This window comes from Pithys albifrons, chromosome 3 (assembly GCF_047495875.1).
Source record: "Pithys albifrons albifrons isolate INPA30051 chromosome 3, PitAlb_v1, whole genome shotgun sequence".
Classification (NCBI taxonomy): Eukaryota; Metazoa; Chordata; class Aves; order Passeriformes; family Thamnophilidae; genus Pithys; species Pithys albifrons.
Window position 1 is genome coordinate 82,489,420 of NC_092460.1, and position 13,590 is coordinate 82,503,009.

Genomic DNA, 13,590 nt, shown 5'->3' on the forward strand with positions numbered 1-13,590 from the left:
CTCTCTAGTGAAACCTTTTTCTCTCCATTGATTATCACAGGAGTCTAGGATGACTGGCTGCTTCTTAGACACTTAGCATGAGGTGAGAGAAACTCATATCTTGGGACTCTTTTCTACTCAGACAAATTACCTTAGCAGTAAGGTTGTCTTTTCATTTGTGCCCACTAAAGAAACTAATTTTCAACTCTGAAATTGGTACTAGCTCCCATCCCTAGATTCATCATTCCTTAAAATGTTTCTCTACAAATCTCAAGAAATTGCAAATAGTGTAGAACAAGAGAATTGAAATGAGGATTAGGAAGGTAGTCATGAATCAAGTCAGGACATTATATCAAGTTCAGATCTTATAGTCTTGATGGGTGGACAACCATATACATAAAAAACTGATACCATGATTGGGCTCAGAGGATGGTGGTTAATGGCAGATTATCTACATGGAGGTTGGTAGTGAGTGGAGTACCTCAAGAGTCCATTATAGTCTTTATCAGTGATCTGGAGGAGGCATCAAGTGTGTGCTTTTATCAAGTCTGTAGGTGATACCAAACTTTGGAGAATTAATCAAGATGTTTAAGGGCAGGGACACCCTCCAGAGGGACCTAGATAGGCTGGAGAGATGGAGTAAAAGGAATATTATGAAGTTCATAGAGGACACATGCAAATTCCTGCACATGGGGAGGAAGATAATACAGGCTGCGGATAGAGAGCTGGGGAGCAGCTCTGTAGAAAGGGAACTGTCATGGCTGGGCAACAAGGTGAGCACAAGCCAGCAGTGCCCTAGCAGCAGAGACTCAAAAGCCTCTTGGACGGATCAACAGGACCAAAAAACAGTACACTGAAGGAAGGGATTAGCCTCTCTGCTTAGCTCTCAGCAGATCCCATCTGGAGTACTGTATCACGGTCACCATTATGGTGCAAGGCTAGAGCATTTGCCCTGTGAAGAGAGGGTGAGGGAAAGAGGTTGTCAACCCTAAAGGAGAGATGACCTTAAGGGAACTGAATTGCATCACTAAATACCTCTGGGGAGGCTATTAGAAGGTAGAGCCAGGCTTTTCCAGCAGTATATAGAATCACAGAATTAGAAAATCATTTAAATTGGAAGAGACGCCGTGATTATCTAGTCCAACATATATACTCAAGCAGAGTCAGGTAGTGAAGCCTGCCCAAAATCATACAGTGAGAGAATGGCACAGAAAGGGCATAAATTGAAACAAGAGAGATCCAGATGAATGTAAGGAGAAACTTTTCTCTCATGAGTACAGCCAAAGCTTGGAAGTAGTTACTCAGAGAGATGATGCGGTCTCTTTTTTTCCTTAAGGCTCTTCAAGACCCAGCTGGATGTTGGACTTCCTGAGGTTCTTTATAACCTGAATAAGCCCATAAGCAGTATATTTTTCTGAATATACATGGTCAGAAAAAGAGCTACTGTAAGAGGCCAAATTTTTGGTTCATTAATCCCTACTCAGGGACATCAGAAATTTAAGGTATATAAACGTATCAGGTTCTACTTGAAAAAGTACTAATGTTCTTATTAAAAGGCTGTTCCAGAACATCCCTGCTTTAATTGTTAGAAATTTCTTTCTAATTTGTTGCCTAAATTTATTAGTGTTTTTTGTGCTTCTGTTTTGTACCAACTTAGTGTTTAAACTTAAGTAACTGGTTTCTCCCTGGCATTTACCTGCTTGGTGCATTTAAAGGCAGCAGTGATGTTACTTTCAGCTTTCCTTTTGTTAGGCTAGATAAAGCGGACTCTTATATACCCCTCTCAGGAGAAATGTTCTTCACTCCCTTCTTCATACTAGCTGCTTATTTAGGTACCTGCCCCATTAATTCTTCCTGATGCCGAAAGGGTTTTTTTTAACTTTTCAATTTTCATATTTTGTAGATTTTAGAAACACAGTAGATGCAATGCTGTAGATTTTAGTGAATTAATATTTAGCAGCTTGTAGCACAAAGTCCTTCTATCTCTACCCCTGCTCCAGAACAGGCAGCTAAGATCTGCCAGCTGTTTAGTCTCTTCCTCAAGGTACCTGATTAAAGCATATCAGAAGAGAACATAAACATGGAGCAGTGTGACCCAAAGCCCTGGAGAGCGTCCAAGAGACCTTTGTGTGCTGAAGAAGAGGAGGTGGATGAAGACAGAGGGTCCCAACGACCCCAGCCCCAATTCAACGGGGGTGGGAACTGGGAGGGGACAGAGGTGGAACTGGACATGTGGACAGTAGTGATTGGATAGGTTATATTATAAAAGCTATAGAACTTAGAGCTTGCTTGGGCGCGCGTCGATGTATTCCTGGATGAGCGGGGTTGCTCATTAAAGTGCCTGCCCATTATCTTATCTCCTACAAAACTTGGCTCGGAGTCTTTTTTACAGACTTCTACGGCAACATCCTGATCATGTGGCTAGGACTTGGTGCTAGTCTGCATTCCCAGAGACTTTAACGCTAGAGCACAACACCTTACCTACTCAGACAGCCAATCTCTTCCTGCTTGAACAGTGGCTTACAGTTTCATACAGACATTGCATAACACTAGGTGAAACTAACCACATTTTGGCTCCCCAGTCTTGTCTCATTGCTTAGCCTTGTGTGCTGCAGTAACAAGGGAGTGCTTGAAACTCTATGTGGAGCCTTAGCGCCTGCCCCTAATTGTGAATTTGGATGCACCAATATATATATATTCACAAAAAAAAAGCCATCTTCTAAATATGTCATCTCACTTGGAGCATTTTCATATGTATCAAAGATGTTAGACTTTCTCCAAAGCCAGCAGTAGCTGGCAAAGAAGATTACTGAAGGCAGGCACTCAAAAATCAGCAGACATCTAGATTTTCTGACACCCTCAGTAAGTTTTGACAATCTGGGCATATCTTTTAATAATCAAACGCCTATTGTGCAAGCATGACAAACCCAGTGACCAAAACACTTATGACACAAGTCCCACTTAGCAATGTTTTTAATTGCATTGGCAAAATGCTAACAAATAGAATCCCTTCTCCTCTTAAAAATGTATAAGAACAAGATAAATTATTCATGTAGAACTTATGTGAATTGCTTCTGATTCAGTTCTTTAAAGTCTGAAAAGCACATCTGGACATGCATCAATAAATAAATAAGCTGGGCTTCCCTCGATAGAGCTTGTACTTGGAAATAACCACATAATTTGAGATCAGGATGACCCTGGTGTTTAGCTGAATAATGTTAAAGCATCTCATCAACAGGAATTAAAAGATCCAAGCTGAGATAATTCACTCACCTGATGAAAACTGGGATTTGCAATGCTGATTTGCTATAATAGCAATAGCCTTATCCAGTTAATTACATAAATAAAATTATCATTTTTCACCTTCAATATTACTGTTCTCCTTAAAAATTCTCAAGACTGGGGCATATACAAGCTATTCTGGAAAAAATAATAGCTTACAGTATTCAAGCATGTCAGCAAGCCTATATTTATATTAGTATGTCCTCCACACTAGGATACAAATAGAAACTGTAATCATTATAATTCTACAGCACCCGTGTTACATATGTTTCCAATATGTAAATTTTAGATTTTTTTGCACAATTTGGTATTCTATGAAGATCAAATAGAAGGCAGGTTTAAGAAGAAAAAAAAACCCCTGAGTTGACACTAAAAATAATGATTTGCCCTCAGTTATACATAATTTGAAATTTTCAATATGAACTTACCTATATTCTTATTTCTATGCAAAAGGGAGAAATTAGGAAGTGACTTAATTAATTTTTATCAGGACTAAATATTAACATATCTTTTTGAAAATAGAGTGCTTGTTCTGTATGTCTTGGGTCCCATTCCACACCACTAATTCTCTACTTTAAGACCATTTTAATTTCAAATAAAAATAAAAACTAAGGACTTAAATATAGTTTGGTTCTGAAGCTAATGTACATTGAAAGTCAATACAGGCCTAAAATGATGCAGGCTTAGGTTTGACACAGGATATACAGGGAATCCATGCTTTCATGGAATAAGTTGAATCCCTGTGGGATAGCTTAATTGGTAGCAGTTAAGCTCTGATTCCTGTGCATGAGGACAATGTCCAAGTTGGTGATTTTAAGCTTTTTACACAGTCAGTGGGGAAAGAGACACTTGTAGGGCCTGATCTGACAATTTTAGGCATCTCCTAAGATAAGATGTATTGGACTGTAAAAGAAACAGGTGGTATGAAAGGACTTTAGACAACTATTTTACTTGCATATTGTCTGCATTATAGCCATGTATTTCATCATGTTGAGGAATACATGCAATGCAGACAGCTTGGTGTACAAGCTCCACATTGTGCCCTGGGTGGTTAGAAATGACTGGAGCCCTGAAACAAGCTGACAACATCACTGGCAGGACAGGGGTGGCTGTTCACTAGAGACTGCAGGACTGAATAGAAAATGTGAAGACCCCAGAACAAAATCCACAAATGGACCAAAAAGCACATGCAAGACACATGAACAAGGTGTGCATAGACTGGAAGGGTAAAAAAGCCTAGAGATAACCTTGATTGAATCCCTCCCTGAAGGAACCAGCTTGAGTTGTTATTATGCTGCTGCACCATGATTCAATTACTTAAAGGAACCAGATGCCTCAGACTGTGATGGGAAACCTGGAGTTGAGCTGATAAGGAAACGTGGTCTGCCTGTGTGACTGTGGTGTGTGCAGGGAGTCAGGTGGGGCACCCATTGGCTCACTGGAGCCTCCCACTGCAAAGGGGCTACAGTCCCAGCACCAAAAGTCTTGGACAAAGTGAGTGGGTAGTGGAATAGGCTCCCCAGGGAAGTGGTCACAGCATCAGGCCTGACAAAGTTCAAGAAGCATCTGGATGATACTGTCAGGCACATGGTGTCACTCTTGGGGATGGTCCTGTGCAGGGCTAAGGATTGGACTCGATGTAGATGTCTTCCAACTCAGCATATTCTGTGATTCTGTGACTCTGAATGTAACAACTAGAGTGGCTCCTGAATGGACAGACAAGTTTCTCCACAATCAGATGAATCTCACAGGTGTTTGAAAAGCTTCTATAGCTTCCAAGATCCCCTGTGAACTTTGAAAATGGTGTCTGTATCACTCTCAGAGCTCCCTTGTCTTCCTGCAAAACCATTCCAGTCTCTTGGAACGGGCAAAGTTCTTAGCAAAATTTAGTCTGAGACAATTTGCATCTATAGCTCCTACACCTAACTGGTTGCCTAATGTACTTGTTGTGACACAGGCCATACAGGCTGGTATGCAGGACTCCTAGATCCATCAGAAAAACACATCAAATCCACAAATTGTAGTCAGCTATTGTTCTAAGTGTTGCAGCCTGGATTGTTCATAGATTTTTCTCCGTTTTTCTTTTAATAAGACCAGATAGAGTAGTCAAGAAATTGAGGTTATTTCTGTTGGTTAGAGTGACCTGGTGTATTCATAATGCTACTTTGATACGTTCTCTTTCAAACCAGTGAGACTAAGAGACATTCTCAAACACATACATCATAAGCAAGGCAAATTATTTCAACACTGATTTAGAATCACCGAGCTGTGTTTGTGCAAGCTAAAGTGCAATTTGCTTTCTTGTCTGTATTCAGCAATTTATGAGGCTGCTTCAGGACACTAATCAATTGTGCAATAGGCACTCTTCAGTATCAGCTGTTCAGTTTAGCTCATGGTACTATGGTCCAGCATATATGTTATACATATATATAAACATATATATGTTGTTTAAAAATGGAGGAAGAAATTTTGAGTGTGCTGTAAAATACACAAGATTATAGTCAATTGTTGATAGACAAATCAATCAATGTTTGCAGGTGCTCTACATTTATTAATTTTATTTCCATCAAATCTTTTATTCTCTGAATAATTGCCAGGGCACAGCTAAGGGCAATACAAACTTTCACCTCTCATAAAAGACTTCTAATGCACATTTTTATGGCATAGTGCTACCATTTTGTGAATACACTACTCTCATTCTTAAATATTGCAAATTTGGGCTGTTAGAAGACTGATAAACTAGTTTACCTGTTGGAGATGGGAGTGATATTTTTTATATCCACTTATGCATTTTTCTTTGGCTGCTATTAGACGTAAATAGGAACCACAGTATTGAAATTTAAATTTTTGAAATGATGAGAGTTTGTGAGCATTTATAATTAGATGTAATGTAATGAGGGATTTACTGACTGGTAGAGTAGCATTAGAATACCTGTTCTTGTGATATGGCATTGCTAGCACAACAGGAAAGTCAACACACTGTTTACCTTTTACTTGCATTTCTCCTTATTTCTAAAAATAGACCCAAAAAAACCATTAAGTCTCAAGCAGTTGTAGGTACCAAAGAGCAGAAGACAGTTTCAGCAAGTTTAACAGACTTCCCTCCGAGCTTTTAAGATTTTTTCTGATCTGTCAACATTAGGCAGACTACCACTGAGCGTAACTATTGTCAGTGACTGTAGTTCCCTTATTATTTGCTGGAATCCACCCTTAACATGTCACTATAACTAAACAATGTATACCTCCCAATTAAGAAGCTGAATTATGATAGAAGTGTTGGCATAACATTTGCAAGATCCAGGACTTCAACTTAAATACTGATGGTTCTTTGTACACTGTGGTGGGCTGACCTTGGCTGTCTGCCAGCTGTCCCCTCAGCCACACGCTTACCCCCTCACTAAAAGGATGAGGGAAAAAGCTTATGGGGCAAGATTAGCACAGTTACTGTCATGACCAAAACTGGCTCAACTTGTGAAAAATAAATTTAATTTATTGCCAATTAAAACAGATTTGGACAGTGAGAACCATGGAGAAAAATGAAAACACCCCCCCCCCCCCCCGCTTCCCAGGTTTGGCTTCCCTACCTCCTCTTTCTCTCACCTGGATGTCTGCAGGTCTGTTGCTCACAATTTTTCCTCACTTCTCTCTTAAAACTGCTGTGCAGAAATTTTTACTCTTTCTGAATTATACCTTCCCACCAGTGTCATCATCTTGGCAGAGATGCTCAACTATGTGGAACTGGAACTGACTGGAGCCAGCGAGAACCAGCCAAGTTTGGTCTGGAGCAGCCCTGGCCCCTCCTCACACAGCCAACCCCATAGACCCCATGGCACAGGCACCCAGTTAAAAAGGTTCTGAAAAGAACATCAGAGGCAGCTTCACATAACTTAAATCAGCTAAAGTTGATCTAACTCGTGCTTGTTTAATTCATCCTCAAGAGATTAATGGAACCTGTTTTGTTCTAGGAAACTTTGGTGATGACTGTGCAAGGCCTCTGAAGAAAAGTGTCTCTGGTTCTTCACTGTGTGGTTTACAGACAGAACACGTCCTCAGAACAACTTTAGAGGTGTTTTCGTTATCTATTTCAGCTACTTACACACTTCCCAATAGTTACACTGAGGTTCTGAAACCTTCGCAAAACAAGGCAAGCAGAAATGAGTGATAAACATATGAACAGATTTGTTTGCTGTGGAGGGGAAAACAGCGGTGCCATGCTACGTATAAATTTTAAAATGCTTGCTTAAAAACCCACATAATTTCAGTTGTAATCATAAGTGAAAATTGATACTTTGTCTTGATTTGTATATCTTGGTCTTTTATCGCCTCAGGTTTTTTTAATCTTAATTGTCAAAAAGCTGTAATACCTCTCAGGGGTGTTTGGACAGAAATTAGAAGTATCGGCATTTTGAGAAGTTAAAAATATTTAATCCATTCAGTTTACAAGGGTCAAAATAGATAATAATTTATTCAAAATTATTGAATAGTGTATGTTGAGAAAACAAGATCTGTGAAGCACAAAACAAGAGAATGCCCAAACATTAAACTCTGTATGGATATTGCAATACATTCATGCAACATTTTAGTAAAATTTTGTGCCAGACCCTTGAAACATGTAAGGAACTGCTGGATGACAAAAAAACAACAACAAAAAATTTCTAAGTTACATGGAATTTCTCATTACTTCAATATGTCATTTAAGTTTAAACATACATTTAGAACACAACACCTGTGGTTTAAAATAATTGGAAACATGGCATTCATAATACAATAATGATTTTTTTTTAAACATCATTTAATTTGATGAGCAAATGCAGTGTCATACAAATGTAAGTTTTGGGGTTGGATCAAGCAACAGCTGTAAACTTTTCCAAGTATCAGCAGCTCCATTCAGAGGTATGCCAAAGGTATATTTTTTCTATTTAGTCACTGGAAATGGGTTACGAGTAAGTTATATCTACTTTAACAAATAGTACAACTCAAAGGAATTGTATCTGTGCAATGAAACAGGTGATGCTAAGGTCCCAACATCCAGTCCTATGTATTTCAGGACTTAGGCTAAGCTCTGCTCTGATTCCACAGGCTGGAGGCTCATTAGCAGTTGGACTGAATTGGGCCACACTCCAGGAATGTGTCATTTGTCCTTATTTCCTCCACAGAGGATCCAGGCAGCACTCTCGAAGTCTGCTCTGCCATGCAATCAGTGTACAGTCAGTGCAGATGACTGAGAGATTTTCTTTGAACACACTTACTCCTGCTCTAAAATTCGAGCTAATATAATGTTTTCATCAGTTGTGAAGAACTAGGATAGGTAATTTGCATTTTCTAGGAAGGGTTTCAGGCTATTGCCCTGGTGTGATTCAATTGCCTGGGGAGAGGTGTCTAATGCCATTTAATTTGCCCTAGGACATCCTTTCTATTCTGCAAATGCCTGTCCCTTATGGTACAGACCTCCTGTAGGTCCTGCATCATACTGGTCAGCCCCACTTGGGGGTTTCAGGTATGCCAGGGCTTTTCAGATGCCAATAGATATCTGTCTTCAGGCAACTGAATGAAATCCTTAAACACTTTAAGGTGCCTTGATTGCCTTTCATCTCTTGTTTTACACACATGGGAGACACAGTTACACACATGGGAGACATAATTGTGCATGTCAGTCATGTTCTGTCTCAGACAGTTATAAGGTTACTTACCTAAGTGCTGGAGGGATAGTCAACGACCTCCTCTTGCTGTCATAGTATATATACAGGGGTCTGGAGTTCCCATTCTTCTGAAAGAGTTTCCCAATAAATAGACTATGGAGTCTCCTGTACTCAGGTTAAAGGTACATACATAAGATTAAAAAAAAATTGTAGGAGGAACTGAAAACTTTTCCATTAACATATGGAAATACTAAGTCTATAGCAATTACCTATATATCTCCCAACCCACTGGGTACTCTAATTAGTGAGATCTTGATTTTAATGTGGACGAACAGCAAATATTTTAAAATTTTGCTTTCACCTTGTTTAACATTAAAAAAAATCTTTATATTTGTTTTTTTATAATGATGCTATCAGCCCTCCTCATGGGAAGTTTCCCACAGCCAAATTAACACTGTCAATATATGCTACAAAACAAAAAAAGAGAACAAATGGAAAAGTATGTCAATGGCTGTACCTTCATTTAAAAGAAGGGCATGCAACTTCAATATTTCATCCCCCCTCAGATATCTAAGTCTTGCAGGTTTGAAATTATAGACAATCATTTCCATTCTTTAGGCCAGAAAAATGAAAGGTAAGAACTACTTACGCAGAAATTAGGACCATAAAACGTGACCATTTGTCATTTTGCCTGACAGTAGTCATGTGCCTTTGTGCTTGCAACTGCATTATGGAATTTACATTCTTTTCAGAGATAATTCTGCTGGTGCCAGACTACAGCTATGGAGGGACAGATGGATTAGCAGAGTATTCACATAAAATACAAAAGCAGTATCAGAGTACACCATGTATTGCAAAATCATATATGTATGACTTTTTCTTTATTGTTGGCTTAGAGCTAAAGCTTGAACTCTTAGGTCATATTATTTCAAATCAGTAAGTTAGTAATGTATTCATCTAGAATTATTTAGAAAAACACTATTGTTCTTGTGGTAAAGGGCTTTTTTATTGTTTTGTTTTGTGTTGTTTTCACAGAATGTATAATATTCTTTCTCATCACACAGTGGAATACCTCTATAAAATGAAAGGATTTTGAAAATACGTATTCAGATTTGGCTGAGGTTTTGATTTGTTAGATAATTATTCCTCCTCAGTATTCATCATGGAGGAGAAACACAGAATCTCTGTACAAATAGTATATTAGATCTACAATAGAGTGATTCATGTATGAAGTGCAAACTTCCTTGGTACCTTGTGTTACTTTACATAGAACTGTCATGTTCACTTTGCCATTGTAAGCACCGAGGGTTGCCTTTTCTAATTCTAAGCTGTAGTGGTCACAACAGAGATAAGTTCATTAATTCAGTGAGGATTAAGACAAGATGACACAATCATTGAGAGCTCTGCAACACCCACCTCCCTTCAGCCTCCCCCCCCCCCCCCCATTCCTATTCTTAGCATCTTTTTGGAGTGATAGTTCTGTTTGTCAAAAGGTCAGTAAATACCAATTTCAAGTAAACCAATTTTTTTTCCTCAGATGTATTTCAAGATTACAAAAGATTTACTGGTGTTAAATTCCAAGTATGAAACTCTTTATGATCCTCTAGGAAGTAAGCACGGATATTTATTATATTAAAGTTTCCTCTTCTGTGTAAAATGTCACCTTAAACATGTAAAAGGTGGGGAATGATGGATCTTAATTCTCTTTAAGTTTTCTGTGTTGCCAGTAGCAAAATGTAGAGTAGTGAAATTGCAAGTAGAAATTATCGCAAAAAAATGCAAACCTAAGCAGAAAACCCCATCTCGCATAGTGACACCACACTATTTACAAACTTATTTGCTGTGTTATTTGGAAATACCCTGCCCTTCTCTTCTAGATTGTTATGATAAGTTACAGAGCAGAAACAAATAGGGTGAAAACCTCCCTGGTCATTCCTGCTGTTCCTGTTTCATTGTATGAACATCTCATTTGACTTCATGATGGCCCATAAATTAAGTGTATGCTTAAAATAAAAATGTCATTTTTATCTTTGTGGTGTCTTTGTTTTTTAACCACTTGGTTATTAGTATTTTATTTATATAGGTCATTTTTATCTCCTCAAAATTTAATTAAAACATTCAGAGTTTTCCTTTTACAGCCTGAACAATCAAATCTTTGTTAAAATAATGTGTTATTTTAAATTTCGAGAGTCCATTGTTTGTGGGTTTTTACTGCCTGTTACTTGTAATGGATGAATAATTGCTTCCAGTAGCCTTATTTAAGACCAGAGAGTCTTTTGAAGACTCACATTTCTTTTGAATCCTTCTACAAACTATATATTGAAAACACAAAATGATGTGTACCAGATGCTTTGAAAGATGATTTTTTTTTAATGATGTTGTGGAATAGCGGAATAAGGCTGGGGGTTTTTATGTTCAGGGAGAGTTAGTATGTGACAAGATTATCCCTTCAATTTTTCAATAAATGAATAGAATATGGAAATAAAGATAGTTTTTGTTCTCCAAAGTTAATATGACTTAGAAATTTTTGCATTAAGTAGTTACCTGTTCAGACAAAGTATTATGGAAATTTTAACTTGTATTCATTACAGTTTTTAGAGCTGGGATACTAATCATTAGAATCATCAATTTGAAATAAAGCAACCAAGGAGGAAATCCTTCTTAATGTTCGGCTATTGATTGCCATGCACCATTACTTGAACCATAGGAATGCTAGGACCTCTAGTATTCTTTTGTGAGGAGTCAAATGGCTCTCTTTAGCCCTAATAGTGCTTAGGCACAATGCCTCTGCCAAGGAATGGGATGCATACACTAGGTAATCTGGTTTGCATTCTGTAATACACCAAGAGAAAATCAAGAACAGTGCAAATAATTATGAACATTTCCTTACTCCTGCAAAAATATCACAGTTCTAAAAGAGGGAAGGAAGGAAAGTCGAAGACAAATGGATGATTAACAAAGCCGATAATATCAAGCCTTAAAACAGTGTGCACATTAAATTTCAAGAGAGGCCTCTTTTTGCTGTCACTCACATGCAGAATCATCAGAGTCTGAAAGTGATCATCTAAGCATGCCATTCAACCTCTAATGCCAGTTAGTCCTTTACTGTGACAAACAGAAACCTAATGTACAGGAGAAGGGACACTGACAGAGCTCATAGATAAGCTTGGATTTAGAACATAAGGATAAATGAATGACCTTATACAAGGCCCACACCTACATTATAGAATAACATTATGTAAAATATAACCCATTTCTAAAAGAGTTTTTAAAAAGGCTATGTTTAGTTTTGTTATTTTTATTTTCCTAGATTTTACCTATTAAAACTATAGACAACTTCTCCATTTAGATTTACACAACATATAAGGACAGATAAGTTGCACAGATGCCTTAGTGACAGATGTGCTGGAGTACTGTAGCCTCAAACCTCATAGGAAACCTTGTTACACACATAGACTCGGCAAAAGGCAATGCAGTAGTACCAATATCTCAGTTTTGATCATACACCAAATTTAAGAAGATTCAGCACTTGCAAATCCTATGTTATTTACCCTAAACAGAGACTGTTTAAGAGTAGGTGAGATCCATATTCTGAATAAATCCGATATTGAATGTGTTTAATTTGCCAAATACTTTTCTTCCCTAATGCTACTTCCCTGATAATAGACATTCTGCAGGACAGAGGGAACCTTTGCACTTCTATCATGATTGGATTATTCCTCAAGGAAAAAATCCATTAACTAGCAAGATGGATCCAGATGAAATTTTCAGATTCTTCTGTACTGGTGACATCCATGTGGTGGGAAAAAAACCCATGTTCTGTCAGCATTTTAGCTGAATCTGTGGAATTTGTAGTTAAGACAAACTGAAGGATGGTAGAATTGCACTTTAAGAGGTTGGTTAGTTTATTTCTGCTATATGTAAAAGTTGTAAAGATAAGCAAACAAAAGAGAGGAAAGAAGTTTAAATTTCCCTAAGAATTTGAGAAGTGCTCTTTCAGTGTACTACAAATTTGAAGTAATTGCAAAGCATTAAAATAATTCACAATAATCTGTTTGTATTTTTTTTTTTCTTAAATTGAAAGGTCTTTTTCAGCACTGCCTATGGATTTTAATATAGCCAGTTCTGAGGTAACACTTATATTGCACTGAGTCCTCAGTGACACTATGCAAGGAATATTTGATTCAGAAATGCCATAAAATAGAGTGGTGCCACCCAGCAATCTCAAAATAGTATTTCAGATTTTTTTATCATTTGATAGTATCTAGTATTCAATCAGTAACTTCAGCAGTTGTTCGGAGAGAAGTTTCTACAGAGTTCTGGATCAGTGATCAATTTTGGTATACTAGCTGATTATTTGAGTGGCTTTTGCTATAGGCTCTGAGGGAAGACATAACAAACTACTAAATACACATTTGAAAGATAATTTTCTACAGGAAAAAAACCTTTTATTTCCAGTATCTAAGAAGACTTAAGAAAAATGCTTTTAATCAGAAGAATGTCCTGTACATTTTTTGATCTTATTTAGGTGATCTTGAGACTCTATAAAGGTGTCAGTCTTGTTTTGAGATATATTAACCACTTGATCTTAATGACTTATGTAAGAGAATTGTGCAGGCAAATTATGCAATCTGAAATGCAGAAAAAATATATTGAGCCTTTTTTTTTTCCTTTTGGTTTTGTTTGGTGT